This window comes from Saccostrea echinata, unplaced genomic scaffold, assembly GCF_033153115.1.
Source record: "Saccostrea echinata isolate AGI-Se365-2 ecotype Australia unplaced genomic scaffold, CSIRO_AGI_Sech_v1 ptg000054l, whole genome shotgun sequence".
Lineage (NCBI taxonomy): Eukaryota > Metazoa > Mollusca > Bivalvia > Ostreida > Ostreidae > Saccostrea > Saccostrea echinata.
The window spans coordinates 198,524-215,000 of NW_026889803.1; the positions used below are offsets into that span (position 1 = coordinate 198,524).

The window sequence follows — 16,477 nt, forward strand, 5'->3', positions numbered from 1 at the left end:
GTCTCATTGTATAGGTCATATTTGAATTTTCAGTTAGTAAGGAATAATGATATTACATCTATTTCGTTGTTGGATTTGCAAATTTTGTAATATGTTATAATTATAATTTTTTTTTATAATGTTCTTACTTACTACTGAATTGTTAATAATGGCTTCAGTGGCTTCTACTTTTCAGTGCTTTACAGTATCTGGTACATGTACGAAATTTTAAAAAATAATTCTTATCCGCATCTTGGAACAGAATATAATCTACGTAACGGATATTATATTTTGATATATATTCACGCTTGTTAGGGACAATTTCACGAAAAAAAAATCCATGCCAAGGGGAAGATCAGTGAAGTTGTATATATAGGTACCAATATTCCCACCCCCACCCCACCCCCATGTTCCATGCTTTGTCATTAAATTCCTTTTACAAGGTCTTTGATTGTTCTGCCTGCTGACGCACCGCTGGGGTTTACTGCATGTATGGTGCTTTATCAATGATATACAATACTAAATTAAATTTTAAAGAACACGATTTTTCATATCAAGACTACAGGAGTGGAATCGAGGCAGGGTCGGGTCCATGTATTTCTTCCCTGACTAAAAATATTAAGAGAACATTTCTTCGCTGATATAAACGTTAATAAGAGAACATTTCAGTCGATTGCACTTCAATATTGAATTTAATAATCTAACCTACATGTAGCTAAAGTTGAGCAAATTCATTTTTTATTGGCAACATTACTTATTAAAATAGTTATAAAGATGTAGCAAAGTACACACCTGTTGTTTTTATCAAAGCTTAATAGGACCAAATCGTCACTTCTAAAATTACTAAAATACATAATGTATCATTTCAGCATGATTTTTAAACAGATCTAGGAGTTGCAAATTCATACATTGTACTTTTAACACATAATTTTAATAAGATCGGAAATTTTGGAAATAGATTATCTCCACCATATGTAGGTACAAGTGTTGCATCGTGTATAATGCTTACAGTTTTTCAATGTGTTTGTTTGCTTTGTGTTTTAGTGGATGAGGATAATGGGGTTGGAATCTGTCTAAATTCTATTATTGTTGATATTGTTTGTGCCATAATATCTACAAGTACATTGTTACTGAGGAAATTAATATGCACTGAACATGTTGAAAAAGGGGGAAAAACAATATTTAGAATATCCCAACAGTACTAAAATCGCAGTACAAGGGGCTCAAACATATTGTTTTTTCCATCGTTCAAATTGAACTTCTACTAGTATATCATAATTTTTTCGAATAATTGTTTGATCCCTAAACTTAGGACCCCCCCCCCCCGAAAATAACTTACTTTGTCTATTATATTTATAACACAATTTAAGAATATAGGAATAATGTTTTGAGGTGCCTCCTGCATATTCATTTTATTTAGATACATCTTTTTCTTTTTAAATTCATTCTCTGCATCATTTTTTTTCCGTTTTATAGTTATTCTATGACACGAAAAATAGAATTCGTAAGATTAATTGATAAGCAGCGTCAAATTATAATAAAACATGTATGTGGATCAATGTTTTAAGTTTTAAAACAAAAAATTCTAATTCATTCATAGGCGTCGAAACCGGAGGGGGGGGGGGCGTGTAGGGGGCTTAGCGCCCCCCCTTTTTTTTTTTTTTTACAAACATAGTCATAATATATAAGCATTATCATTCCCCCTAAAATAAAAAAAAATTTCATTGCATAATACACGAAACAGTGAAGATTACAAGGTTCCAATCAGCAGATTAGAACTCTACAAAAAAATCTTTTGTACCTGACACTATTCGAAAATGGAACTCACTGAAATTAGAAGTCAGAGAAGCAACTTCTCTTAACACTTTAAAAAAAATATCACTGATATAATTACTAAACCCCCGAAATATTTTTCGTTTGGTAAACGTACTATCAATATTATACACACCAAATTAAGACACAACTGTTTGCTAAATTATGATTTCTACAGACGAAACTTTATTGATTCTCCGAAATGTATTTGTGGTCAGAATGAGGATGTTTACCACTTTTTCTTTGTTTGTAAAAGATATATAAGAGCAAGAAATAATCTTTTTGATAAACTTTTTAGACTGTAAGAAACAATTCTAATAGATACACATCTGTTGTTATGACGTACTGATACTTTTGTCTTATGATATGAACTGTTTTATTTTTTCAGCATGCAGTTCATAAATTTATTAATGAATCTGGAAGATTTAATTAACATTTCAATTTATTTATGTCACTTGCCAATATTATTTACTATGTTATTATAATGACAATTGTACTAACTGTGTTAACTTTACTAACACCAGGAGAAGAACTTGTAAGTTGTAAGAACTTGTTTCTAACCCTTTTGTGTTAAACAATAAAATATATTCAAATCAAATCAAGTCAAATAAGCATTGACCCCCCCCCCCCTCCCTAACATTTTTGTTGTTTAGCCGCCATCCACTTTCTGTTTGTATCCAACGCCTATGTCTTTTACTCCGCTCCCAGTTACTCTCACAAAGTCTTGGCAAGGTCACTATGTTCTTTCTTCACATGGATAGACAAAAGCGTTTGCAAAAATTGACTGAATTGACAGAGTTTCGGTAATTTATTGTGTGTTAAGCAGGCAATGTTAATTTCTGAACTGGCTGTGGCTCTTTACACTGCAATTAAGGCCAGACTACCAATTACCCTACTTTACAAGATGTGCCCAAACCTGACACTCCTTAGTGAAGATGACCCCTGCATCGCATTAAGACATTCGAAAGAAAGGAGTTAGCAAATACAATGTTGTAACATTAATGCTGGTTACTAGTAAATAAAACATCAAAATAAAATTTCACAAGGATCAAATTTAGAATTTGAGTAAGAATTTGAACATGCGTGTCATACATTGTAATTTAAACTAAAATACATTTGCCTAAAATTCGAATTTCTTTTTACATCATGAACTAGGAAGTTTCAATATTAAAAAAATGCATTATAGTATGGTAACCAGTAACTTACAGAAAAAGCCTAAACATATATTCTATTCTGAATTTTATTATTATTTTTTTATAAGTCCATGTATTAACCCGGGTTATTTTAATTAGTATTCTTAATTTTTACCACTTTGCTACTCATATTTCATGTATAGTTGTATAGTATGTATACATGTAGTTTCCTTAGAATTATTAAGCGTGGGAAAGGTTTTACAAATAAAATACATCTAATTATATACATGTAATAATGAAAGTTGTATTGAAAGCCGACTTATTTGCTTATATCGTAGCTTTGTTGGGACGAATATTTTTTTTCCACAAACTTAACTAATTGCATATTAAAGTAAAAATAGCAGTCATCTGTATGTACAAATAATTGTTGTACTTAGACCACGAAGTCTATTCACATCAAAATAAATAAATAAAAAAAAACATTGTTTTTTTTCATATTTATAATTAAAGTTAGTCTTTACATTATAAAAAATTATATCTAGGATTTTTTAGGCAAATTTGCCACTGATGTCTTTATTTATTCTCTTGGAATATATCTGTCTAAATGCTCAACAGCACTGCGGAGTCGGGGCTTCAGGGAGGTCATTTATCTTTCTAATGAGCCTCATCGGTTATTTCGTTTATTCAACTCTTGGCTGCAAACGGGAGTTAGATTATTTTTGAAAATCTACGAAATATGGATGAAAAGTGCTAGGACAAATTCTGACGAATGCGTCAGTCAGCCTATTGGAAATACTGTATGAAAGTATTTTGAACGAAATGTGAAGCCATGGTACTTCATAAATCACATACATGTGAGTATATTCTTTATTGTGAGTATTCTAAACTATTATTATCAGGTGGCGTTTTACAATAACTGTTAGTCAGTCGTCGTAAACATTTATTGTAATATCTTTGAACCCCACGCTCAGCGGCATTTATCTGTTTATCAAATTTTGGAGAAAATTTTAATGCAATCTTCAAGAATCGCATTTTCCCCAAAACTCATGTTTTCATGGTTTTCATCTCCAGTTAGATAAGCTAGGGAAGTTTCTACCAAAAACGTTAATTTCCTGACAATACAATGCTAAGATTGGGCTTTATACCGACTTTATTCATGTAGTCGACATGCTTTTAAAAAACGTCCTCTTTTTTTACTTCTATGTTCTAGCAGACACACTGAGTATTCTTCTGTCAATTTGAAAATGTATGACCTCAGGTTTAGGGATTGGGGTGCTAGGGCTCGGCTCCATAGAACATGTACTACATAGGAAGAAAAGAATTCTTTCACCTCTAGATCTACTCAAGGGCAACTTATGGACAGAGTCCATGCCGTGTATTTTTTTTTAATAATAAGGTAGGCTCATTCTACAAAAAGTTTGAATATCATGACAGCAAGACCAGAGTACTAGGACGTGGTTTAACTTCTTTATGTTTAAAAACATTCAATCTCTATATTTTTCTCTACACCTGTTTATCTAGCAGACACACTGGGTACATTTAAAAAAAAAATGTAACTTTCAAGACCCCAGGATAGGATCAGGGGCTCAGATGCTAGGGAAAAGTTTTATAAGTATTGTACTGGAAATAATTTGTTTGAGCACAAGCAAGCCAACTTTTTGTAAGTAATGATAAGCCTTTCTAAAGTATATGATATATGTTAAGGAACGGGGGGGGGGGGGGGGGGGCTCATGAAATCGAAAATACTCGAATAAGAGATCTGATTCACCGTTATTAAGGTCTTCCGTTTCCAACGGAAGACCTTCTACTGATTGTGATGATTAAGATTATTCTTTTTTTTTTTTTTTCCTAGACGCCAACTTTGACGCTTCATATCTTCCTCATTTTTAAACAGATTTTGTTCAAATTTTCAGAGCTTTTAGACTTTACAAAACACTGTCAGAATACCGTAATACAATTCAGAAATTACCTTCTGTTCACGAGTTATTCCCCTTTGATTGAATTTCGCATGCCTCCCATTTCCAGACAAAGGCTCAGAAATGGTTATAATTGGAGCACAAAACTCTTTGAAATTGAAAAGAGGAAGCATTGAAGTTGTGCACATCGGTTTTTGTTTTTTGATTTTTGCATTAAAAATGGCGCTAGAGAGGGGTCAAAAGTTAGAACGCGGAAAACAGCAAAAAATTTGACATATTTTCCTTTATATCTTGAAAACTAGAAATATTTTGTTAAGACATGTAGAACAAAAGTTGTGCATAATTGCAAGGGCTTTCATATTTTACTATTTAAAAGGGGCTGGCCCCTATGATTAGGGATCTTGGGCCCTTAAAAGTTTTTGCTTTATAACTCAAAAACGGTAAACATTTCGATCTGGATCTTGGGAACAAAATTGTTCTTTTACACCTTTTTGATCTAATGAAAATGTTGTTTTGTTCGAGTATACCATGGGTATTGCGTAATACGTATTAGAAAGCAGGCCAGGTAAACAGGTAACGTTTTTCATTCGGCAAGGAAATCAGACCTCTTCATGTGTATAACTTAAACAGACTTGCTATCAATAATATACCCTGCGGTATTTAATGTTAATTTTCTTTTTAATAAGGTTTAAAACGTGGTTTATGGTTCACTATTAAATTATTTATTACAACTAGTCTTTCTTTTCTTCTTTTTTAAATTAGATTAATAGTGTTCAAAAACGGAGAATATTAAATCTATCTTTCTACGTTTATTATTACAACAAACTTTGTAAGCGATTTTAAACTGTATGCATTGAATAATTCACGATCATTAGCTGTATGCATATTAGGTCTCCATGTTCAGCTCGATGTTTAGTTATGTAACCCAACGCGCGAATCCCACGCTGTTGATCGAGGTCACCAGTGTACTAGCCACCTGTGGCCATAAACAAAGCTAGTATTTGTGATCGCGTATAATGTCAATTTTGTACAAAGAGCTATTAATTAATGGAAAGTTATGTTTTTAATTATATCGAATCAGTAAGATTACTTTACCGATCTTTTATAATCTTAATTCCAAACACTGGTGCATAAAAATCATTTTGAATTTTAATCGCTGTTTTTGTCTGTTCACGCAACAATACATTTAAAAAAAGTATTGCTCTATCCCGTGTTGTTGTATTTTAATTCATCTGCAATTGTAATTGAATGGGGGCTTCGGTAAATAATTGTAATTACTACGCATTCTACGCACATATTATTTTTACCACCACTCTTGTGAATGTCCATTTATTATTTATAGAATTAAATAAACATTAACATAAATAAAAATTCCTTCAAATATACATGTACTATAATTCAAGTCTTTGTAATATAGCAAACAGTTTCATCCGTCTCTGCCGCTTTGTGTCTTTAAGTGTTGTAGTCCAGTCCTCGTTTACATACATGTGGCCACAGAGAGCCGCGGGCACCTCGATGTTGAAATACATTGTTGCTCTACACCGCACAAACAACTAGCGTGTACATGCAGTGTAGTAATTGGCAAAGATTGTTTGAAAAATATAAACTCGCATGTGTTCGCTACGAAGCATTCATTTTAAAATTTTATTTACATGTAGATACCTTATAAGAACAAAATAAAGTAAATGTATAACGCCTAGAACAATGTTTAAAAATTAAAATACAAATATCGTGTGCTCGGAAGGGAAGATGGCTTGAAAGGGTGTGTCTGTGAATGCTTAGATCTAGCAAAACACTTCGCAAAGTTAAGCATACTTGTGTCCAAATCCTTTAAAAGTGGGGGCAATCCCTAATCCTCGCACCCTTCCTTTTTGAATCTAAAAATATATACCATACTGAGAGTTGTATATAGCGGGAATGTTATTTTATTAGTCCTTAAAGGCAAACCTTAAGAAATGACTTATAAATTTTTTTTAGATAAGATTGTTTCGCGATACAGCTGTGATAAATCTTAGGAACTTCTAAAGTTATAACTTAGGCATATCTTAAGATAACTTAGGAAACGTTTTTGAAACAGGCATGTCAAGCATTCAGTCAGATCTATTACGACGTCCATATTACCATATAAGAGAATGAAATTTTGTTTTGTATATAAAGTGGTTATTACAAATATGCGTGTTACAAAAATGTATGTTGAAATCTTCAAAAGCTATCGAATTATTTGCATACGTGTACTCGTACATATGAACATTGATCAACACTGATCAAGTGTATACCGGGACCCGGGATAGTCTTATTATAGCTCTTGCTTTGTCAAATCATTACTTTCATACCCCTTGCATTTAAGAAAAACAATGTTATTAAAAAAATAATAATCTGACATATAACAAGTATACATGTAGCGTGTGCAATTTATTTGGCTAGGGGCATGTACACACGTGGTTCGAAACTGTAGGGGGCTACAAATGCGGCCATAACTAGTATATTTTTGAGGTGTTATAAAAAACAAATAATACTCACAAAAGCTTATAAAATTGCCGTTCTATCGATACCTTATATGCCATGTTTCATCCACCAACAACGCCACGACATCGATGAGAAATACGTTTCTAGACGGGCATTTTCTTCGAAAAGGATAGGAAGTTAATGAATTAAAATAATTAATTCTTTTAGTTAACGCATTATGTTTACCTCTTTATTTGTTGTATGCAATAAGTATAGACCTTACTAATAATGACTGTTTGGTTGTCACACCTGTGCATGTGTCGTGCGAGGTACAGCGGTAAGGTAAATTACCGAGAGTCGCGATGTGCGGGGTGATTCGGAATACCCTAAATGACGGTGGTCCATTGAATTTCTACTAGTAAATCAACCTGCCAAATCTAACATGGGCCCACATAATACGACTAAATTCGTTTCATGAATGAACTGGTTCTTAACAAATACATGTACAGTATACAATATCTTTTCTTTAGATCTGTTTGTTTATTATTTTCAACCACAATCTGCAGTACATGTATAGTTACACGAAATCCATGCACAACGGCGCTACACCTGTCAATCAAAATCTCTCGATATTGTGAACTCAGTCTGGTGTTACGGCAGCATTTCCGAAGTGATTCAAAATTCTATCGGCTAATTCTAATTTTTCGCGTTGAATAATAATATTTTGGAACAAAGTTGGAATTAAGGCTGGAGCTGCATGCTGTGAATTTATCACACCTGCAGTCTTCCCTTCTTACATGTATATGAAGCATCTGTTGAGTAATGAATCAGAGAGCATAATATGCAGAACAAGTTTGATTGAGATTTTTACTTTTCCTTTAAGATAAAATGATTAATAACATAATTTATGCATCTAATAGATACATATAAATGTACATGTATAGCTTTTTAAAAACAAGAATCTGTAATTGAAAATGTGAATTAAAGTGAAGAGTTTAGGTAATAGTTCTTAACCAAAATTTAATGAAAGTTCATTCCTTCCTAGTCTCTATATAACTTTTAATTACGGCCGTGCCCTCTCCCCTTCAAAAGATGTCTAATACATGCTTTTAAATTCTGTTTATGTATCAAGAAATTTCCACAGGTACTTGTGGACAGGATCCCCCCCCCCCCCCCACGATCACTGGGAAGAACTCAAAGAAAGAAGACTCTTGAGGAAAAGATATTTTGATTCGACTTATAGACTGAAATAAACCGATATTCTCTTTTTGCCACTCTTTCCTGGTGCCCTGGGACTCTGAATGTACGATCAGTATTTTTCTCACAGGTCCGTTGTACGGATTGTACGGGGGGGGGGGGGGGGGGGCAGACCTTCTGAAAATAGTCTTTTGTTGTAGTTTTAATATGTAAATTTTGATTTAGTTGCTGCTTGCACCCTCCCCACTCTTTGTTTCTCTACGATCATACATAGGCGAATCCCAGCAAAAATGTAATGACCCCCCCCCCCTCCAACACACACTTTTTTTTAAATGTGTATTGCGATAGGACTTAAAATTGGAAAACATTTTCTGTATATCTCTACATCGAAAAATATAAAACAAATATTTTTTTTTTATATTTCCTTTTTAAAACAACATAGGTAATTATGCATAGCTAATTAAATACTGAATTAAATATTTATCTTTGCAGACAATATGCTCTGGGTTATAGAACATGATGTGAAAGCGTATCATAATGCACCTTGTAATCCGTTGGATTTTCAGATTTAAGGCCAATGCGAAAACCCAAAGACGCCGACATTTTATTATGCTACTGTAATCGAAGATCCGGGGGGCATACAGTTTTTGTCCTGTCCACCTGTCTATTTGTCTGTTAGACTGTGTTAGCCTCTTTGTGCGCAAAAACTTTAACTATGCCCATAAAATTTGATTGGTTGGAACTACTGCTTTCATATTTCTTATGTGTATTCCTAGTAACAAGGACTTCCTTCAGGTACCAACATATTTGACCTCTTGACCTTGAACTTGGAGTTTGATCCTCTTTCGCAAAATTTTACCAAACTATAACCTTGGCCAAAACTTTTGAACAGTTGGTGCTATGGCTTTTATACTTCACATCTGTATCCCTTGTGATAAGTCTCCTCCTTGGGTATAAATATGTTTGACCATTTGACCTTGACCTTGGAGTTTGACCAACTTTTAAACAACTTTAGCCTTGACAATAACTTTTGAATGACTAGTACTAGGGCTTTTATATTACATAGGTAATTTTCTTGTGACAAGGCCTGTCATTGTATACCTTTAATTTTGACCATTTTACCTTGACCTTTGATTATGTCCTACTTTTGAAAAACTTTAACCTTGGTTTTAACTTTTGAACAGTTGGTGCTAAGGCTTTTTTAATACCACATGTGTATTCCTTGTAACAATTAAGACCTTCCCTCAAGTACAAACAATTATGTTCCCTTGACCTTGGAGTTTGACCTTTTAAAGAAATTAACCCTTGGCCATAACTTTTAAACTGTTGCTGCTGTGGCTTTCATACAAGTATATATTTCACAGTATATTCTTTGTTCAAGACCTTTATTTGGGTAATAACATTTTTTTTTTATCTTTTGATCTTGACCATGGAGTTTGACTTGCATTTGAGAAACTTTTAACTTTTGCCATAAGATGCCATATGGGGGCATCAGTGTTTCAAAAATCACATGTTGTTCAGTATCCAAATTGGGCATAAAACATTTACAATGATCCTTTAAAGCAGTGAGTTGAACCTAATAAATTACGACTATAGAAATTATGATAATTTATTTCGATGTATGGTCTAAAAAAACGTTTATTATACCTCTGTGAAAACTAGCTTACAAGTGAAAAATCACTAGTAAAATAGAATTTGATTGGCCGAGAAAGTCACGTGTCCATCATGTTTGCCCTGCAACAAAACGTCGTGTTTCACGATTGTGACGTCACAATTAAACGAGTGAGGAGTTAGATTGTTTATAGCGACGCTGCTAACTTCGTTCGCGCGGTAACAACAACTTAAAATTCACCCCAAAAAATCACCTTAATTAATGGAATTGCATACAGATATTAGATTAAACGTTCTTTATTAAAATGTTTGCACTTTTCAAAATTCGTTTATGGAAATACAGCTAACATACGTCATGAGACGTCACAGTCTAGACGTTCCAAATGTCTCGTGCTGTTTGAAGAGGCGGATCTTAAAATTAAGTGAACAATGCACTCGCCCAACGGTCGCACCGTCAGCATATTATCGTTGATTGATTGTGTCGATTTAAATGTGTAAAAATGTAATGGTGTTTGAATGTTACTGGTGTGATCACACAAACTTGTCACGTAGGATTTTTTTTTAATGAAACGAGGCTATTGGTGTACCTGTAACTTACATCTCTTTCATATCGTTCTCATCAAATGCATGTTTGCTTTATTCATTGGATCTCCTTTGTAATTCCTGCATTTTGGTTAATTCGGTATTATAAACAATTTATTGCATAATAGTGAGGGAGACATAAAGATTTCTTCGCAAATGAAAAATCATATTTCTCTCGGGCGTTGCCTTCGGGGAGTATGATTTTTCATGGGCGAAGAAATCTTCAAGTTGCCCTCGGGGAATATGATTTTTTATGGGCGAAGAAATCTTCATGTCTCCCTCACTATCATGCAATAAATGCAAACTGTGAACTTGTCAACTGCGAAACACACAAAAGGGTATCGCTGATATCATACAGAGTGTATCATTGCCTTGATCAGGCCCATAGGAAGCAAATTCAGGGTTTTTTTTTGGGGGGGGGGGCACAGCCATACATTTTCAGTTGACAGTTGAGGGGGCACTACTACCATAAATTTCCTGACAAGCAAAAAAAGGTCACCAACTACCAAAAATTCTTTGACAAGCAAAAAAAAAAAAAAAAAGAAGGTTATCAGACGTTTCTATTGAGGTGGCACAAGCTATAGTACCTATGTCTACTATAGTAATCTATATATCGGCAAAATTATTGGGGGGCACGCCCCCCCCCCCCCTCCCTCGGTTCCTACGGCTTTGTTGATTAAATTTAGGGTCACTAAGGAAAGAATGTTTTGACTGGATGAATGGTCTGAAAGAACATGTGTTAACTTGTCGAGTCGGTAACACATAGATGGGGTTTGCTTATAACCAGAATGTGTCATGGTTTGATGCAAGGTCATTTGAACGAGTTCAAGGTCATCAACGGAGAAACAACATTCCTTAACTGTCTTTCTACTGGTGAGACATTGCAAGTTGATACCCCTTACAAGATTGCTTATAACCTTAGAATGTGGCATGACCTTGACTCAAGGTCACTTCTTCCTGTTCGCAGCTCCAACGGAAGACCTACTCGTTGCTTTGCAACGAGCTCTGCTCTAGTTCATATACTTTCCCTGCTGCTATGTCAAGATATACTCAGTCAACAACCATGCATTTTGTAAGAGGATCATATCATCTCTTATTTTCTCCTGTAAGTGATCAATATGTACATAAAATTCGTACATATGTAGATTAAGTGACGTATTATTAAGATCAATAATTATTGTTTTCTTTTATCAATGTATAGGTGAATTGTCATGTTATTATCTTGCTAGCACAAATTCTTTATTCGTAGACGATCGTCAATTTAGGCTTATTAGCCTATGAATAAATTATACAGATAATACCTTGTGTCTAAATATATACACGTTTATAATTTTCAAGTTTTCCTCAGACGCGTAAGTTTAACATGGTAGTTGAAAGACTGAAAAATGTTGAAAAAAAGTGCTACAAAGTGAATTACGAGGGTTGTTCGGAAAGTTCTTGGACCTTGTCAATCTTCATTATACTATGGAAAGCACTTTCTTCAAGATATTTAAAATGAGCAAATTAACATATGTAAAAATATTCTTTTGTCGATGTGTAAAGTTTTATTCCATGTGCTTTAATAGAAGTCATGTTTTTAAATTTTAAAATGAACATGTTTTGTTACCACGGAGCAAACTCAACAACACAAGATCAGCAACTGTGAAGCGCCTAACCCTTACCATGGCCTTACTAAAGTTTTTTGAAAGTTTTTGATCGCATTTTTACAAAATAAAATTTAAAGATACTACCTTGTGTCTAAATATAAACACATTGGTTTCCTCAGACGCGTAAGTTTAACATGGTAAGTTGAAAGACTGAAAAATGTTGAAAAAAAGTGCTACAGAATGAATTACGATGTATGAAATCTACGGTATGAAGTACAAATCCATTATTTTAGTTCTATGTCATTTATTCATTCTTTTTTTTTTTTTTTGATAAAGGTTATACTGGAGGACAAGGAGATAATGACACTGAATTTGAAGAAACTTTACTACGACGAAGGACATATATAACGGATGTTCATCATACTCAAATGAATGGAATTACGTGCTGTACATATCAGTTCAAAGAAATATTACTCCGTAGCTCAGATTTTGTCTTGTTAGAGTGGTACACAGCCGTCCATAGGAATATTACTCCGAAGATTAGTTTGTGTCTTGCTGAACCGGTGTATACCCATTCAGGGGACTATTACTCCGTAGTTAGTTTTTTGTCTTTTTAGAACAATGCATATAGCCGTCCAGAGGAATGTTACTCCGCAAAAAAGTTTTTGTCTTTTCAAGGCGATGAAAAGCCGTTAAGAGGAATATTATTCCGTCGATTGTTTTTATCTTGTTAGAGCTTTGCATACATGTAGTCATCCAGGGGAATATTACTCCGTAGATAAGTGTCTCTTTTTAGAGCGGTGTTACAGTAAGCCGTCCAGGGGAATATTACTCCGTAGATATGTGTCTGTCTTGTTAGAGCTGTACATAGCCATCCAGGGGAATATTACTCCGTAGATAAGTTTGTCTCTTTTTAGAGTGGTGTTACAGTAAGCCGCCCAGGGGAATATTACTCCGTACATAAGTTTTTGTCTTGTCAGAGCTGTACATAGCCGTCCAGAGGAATATTACTCTGTAGATAAATTTTTATCTTGTTAGAGCAGTGCATAGCTGTCCGGGGGAAAATTACTCCGTAGAAAAGTTTTTGCGTTTTTAGAGCTGTACATAGCCTTCCAGGGGAATATTACTCCGTAGATAAATTTTTGCCTTTTTTACGCTGTACATAGCCGTCCAGGGGAATATTACTTCTTTGATAAGTTTTTGCCTTTTTAGAGCGGTACATAGCCTTCCAGAGGAATATTACTCCGTAGATAAGTTTTGTTTTGTTAGAGCGGTTTAAAGCCGTTCAGGGAATATTACTCCGCAGATAAGTTTTTGCCTTTTTAGAGCATTGCAAAACCGTCCAGGTGAATATTGTTTGTAGACGACCAGAGGAATATTACTCCGTAGCTAAGATTTTGTCTTATTAGAGATGTATTTAGCATTGTACAGGACAATTACTGTGTAGCTAATTTTTCATCGTAGTACATTGATCTGTACATAGCCGACCAGAGGAATGTTACCCCGTAGCTTATTATGCTTCAAGAGCTGTGCATTGTTTAGAGGAATATTACTCCGTAATTAAGTTTTTATATTACTAGACTTGTACAGGACATTCTAGAGGAATGTGACTCTGGTACATTTACCTTTATAGAGGTTTGGTACTCATAGTTAAGTTTTTTTTAAATTCAGTGGCTTTGAAACTAATGAGTAAATGTTTGAAGAAGATATTGCTGATTTGTATCTTATTATACAGAGTATTTATATCAAACTCTGGATCAAAACCCGGAAAAGGTACGGTGAAGCACAGTACCTTTTTATTTTGCTGTCCCTTAATTGTTTTCAATGAGATTTGTAACAAATCGAATTTTATGTTATGAAACTCTCTCTCTCTCTCCGTATTCAAGTATATATTGGTGTATAGAATAACAAAACAAAACATTTTCGTGATGCTGTAGTGACATTTAATCACTAATTAAGTCAGTTTTCTTAGTTGTGTGTGCTTGTTTGTTTTTATTGTTTGTTTTTTAAAACATTTATTTGGAAGAAAGTCAGTGTCCCGGTAAGCGTCATAGTGTTTCACCATCTGGGTACTTTTACCCTATGTAGTGATACTATACAATCAAGAACATTTTAAGGAATGATGCTGTTGCTAAGATGTGAACCATGTCTTTGAAACTCTTTGAATCCCTTAGCGAGGCCCTAAATCCACGGTCTAAAACTAAAATATCATAACATTTTACCCAATTTAAAATTCCATTACCCTCATCTGTCAAATATTTGTTAAGAATGGCTGGATCATTATTTTTTTTTTTGTCTGCCTAATATGGACCTAGTATAACTTTAGATTGCTTATAATCTAGTATCTGAACAATATATCCATCTGATGCCACTATCATCATCGGTTTTACCAAGCGGCGACCTTTATACACACAGAAAGACCTCCTTTGAAAAGTATATTCTGAACTCTTTTGAATATACATGTAGATGTACATGTATGTTTTAATTCAAAGAATATTTTATTCACAGAGGTAATGGGATTTAGCAGAAGGCTCATCCTATTTTAGCCTTTTCCCAACATCAAGTTCAAGGTAAAAGAGGGGAAAAAGAAAAGGAAAAAAATAAGCAAAAATATAGAGAAAAATAAGCAAAATTACAGAAAAGTACCGGTTTGGAAATATTCAAGAATGTTACATTCACATACAAATAATGATTTTTTTTAGCAATGTTTGGCAGTAGTAACAATACTTGGCAGAAACAAATAATTCGATGTTGATCAATTGAAAATGTAACGGTCTGAGTTGGTCGCTGTCGACGAAATGCTAATCGGAGCTAAAACCACGTGATTTATTGATTTTTTTAGTATTCACAAAATTACCCGAGTCTACAAATCACGTGATAAATTGGAATTTTTTACTTTCCTTTTAAATTAGTTGAATCTGATTCGTCGAGAAACATTTGTTAAAGAACACTTTTACCCGCTGAATGATGAAACCACGCCCTCCAGCGTAGCAGCAGTCAACATTGCTTGACGACGGGTGATATTTCAAAAAATACTGACTGCGCAGAATTTATGCACGCAAGGTTCACTGTTATATGTATGTGTATAAAACATTCAGTATAATATAATAAATATTGCATGTAGTTGAGTGTAACATTAAAAATTTTCACCCCTCGAAAACCATTATGTCAACCTCGGCTGCGATTCAGTTGACAATGGTTTTGTTGGGGTGAAAATTTTCAATGTTACAATCAACTGCTTGCAATATTTATATAGTATTAAACAGGCCACAATGAGGTCAATGACATGTAAATACCCGTGTATAGTGAAGGAAACGGCCGGGGTTTTGTACCTTTTTTCAAAAAGTTTACCCCGAGTGCAGGTTTGCCCAAACGTCTCCCTTGAATATGTTGAATTTCCAACAGTTCTGCATCTTCTGTCCGTTTGAGAAATTTGGGCAACAATGCTCTCACCATGTATTACGGCTTTAAAAATTGGAATAACTTTGAATATCAATAGAGATTCGTGAATTTCAGTGACCCCTCATACAAAACACAGCTTCGTTCTTTAATTTTACCGACTTTTAATTTCTGTAATTTCACAAAGATGCGATTTAGACATAGAAGAATCGCATTATTATCTCATTAGGCTATTTTCTATACTTTTTTTTGCGCAATTTACCGGGGGCCACGTTTTGTACACTAAGTGTAATCATTCTTTCTGTGAAATTCCTTTAAAACGCTTTTCCTCCTAAAGTTTTGGTCTGATATTAATATTACTTGGCACACAAGTAGACAACAATAAGATACATAATTTAGAGCATCGGTTTTTGATTTGGAATAATGGTGTAGCCATGGTTACTAAAAATATACAAACTTCTGTGAAATTCATTTAAATCGCTACTTCTCCTACAGTTTTGGTCTGATTTTAATATAACTTAGCACACAAGTAGACTACAATAAGATAAATAACTCAGTGCATCAGTTTTTGATTTTGATGAACTGTGTTGCCATGGTTACTAGAAGTAGAAAGATTTGTGAAATACTTTCAAAATGCTACTTCTCCTACAGTTTTAGTCTAATTTCAGTATAACATGGCATACAAGTAGACTACCCTGAGATACATATATATATATGTATTTTTATCAAATTTTGTCTGTGAGTATTGTTGTCATGAATACTAAAATTAGAAATATTTTTGAAATACTTTCAAAATGCTATTCGTCCTACAGTTTTG

General features: G+C 34.0%; 1 protein-coding gene across 1 annotated transcript in view; it reads left to right on the forward strand.

Moving 5' to 3' along the window:
• Nucleotides 1-1,798: 1,798 nt before the first annotated feature.
• The window catches only part of LOC133171813 (sigma intracellular receptor 2-like), a 167,453-nt gene continuing 152,774 nt past the window's right edge, over nucleotides 1,799-16,477 (forward strand). The window contains exon 1 of the mRNA XM_061306613.1: nucleotides 1,799-1,818. The gene's annotated coding sequence lies outside the window, so the exon portion shown is untranslated. The remainder of the gene's footprint in view (nucleotides 1,819-16,477) is intronic.